Raw genomic sequence first — 917 nt, forward strand, 5'->3', positions numbered from 1 at the left:
CCCCATGAGCTGAGTCGTTCTGTTGGGATGAGGCAGGTGCGTAAGGGATGGCCAAAGGTTTTTGGCCGCATTGGATCCTGTTCATGTGGCCTCATGGGCATGGGCTGGGCCCCAGGGCAGGGCTGCTCGCAGCATCCTCCCATGCCCACTGTTGATTCCTGCCCCTTTATCCTTGGCACGGTGGAGCCCATGCTGCTGGCGTGCGAACGTGTCGTTCTCAGAGACAGAAATGGCTTGGCCAGGAGCACAACTCCGGAGCTGAGCGAGCTCTCACTGCCTTTATTGTGGAGAGGATATATATATATATTTTTTTCCTTTTATATGGAAATAAAGCTGCAAGATGATTGCAGGTTCCCCTCCCTCTTAACAAGCGCAGTTTTCGTGCTCTCTGTTCCCACCTGGCCCGGGTTCCCTGCTCTGGGCACAGGGCAGGACGTCCCAACCCCTTTCCTTCCCCCAGTCCCCTTCTCTGCAGCGTGTGAGGAGCTGAGGCGATGCTCTCAGCGGGCTGAGCCCTGCGCAATGGCAGGTGCAGAAGGAGCTGGCACCTGTCAGACAGGAACTTGGGAATGATCTCATCAAGTCTGCGCCAGATGAGTCTGTCCTACTTTAAAGCCGAGTTCCCGAAGGTTTGCACTGTGGTTTGGCAGTGGGAACCGGCCCCGCATTTGAAGCCGAGTTGCTGAGCAGCGAATTCCTTGTGCTGCGTCCGTCGGGCTCTGCAGCGACCGCGCTTCCTGTTGTGCTGCTCCGGTGAAACCGGGAAGGCCTTTTCCAGGGCGTTTGGGATTCTCCTGGGAAATGCAAGGCGGTTCCTCCTGGGAGGGTTTTGGGTTGGTGGCGCTCAGATTTTTTCCTAAACCGTGTGGCAGGAGCCACCTCTTTGGGCGCAGCCTGCGAGGGGAAGGGCGGCGGGG

This window comes from Mesitornis unicolor, unplaced genomic scaffold (genome assembly GCF_000695765.1).
Source record: "Mesitornis unicolor isolate BGI_N332 unplaced genomic scaffold, ASM69576v1 scaffold34400, whole genome shotgun sequence".
In the NCBI taxonomy this organism is placed as follows: domain Eukaryota; kingdom Metazoa; phylum Chordata; class Aves; order Mesitornithiformes; family Mesitornithidae; genus Mesitornis; species Mesitornis unicolor.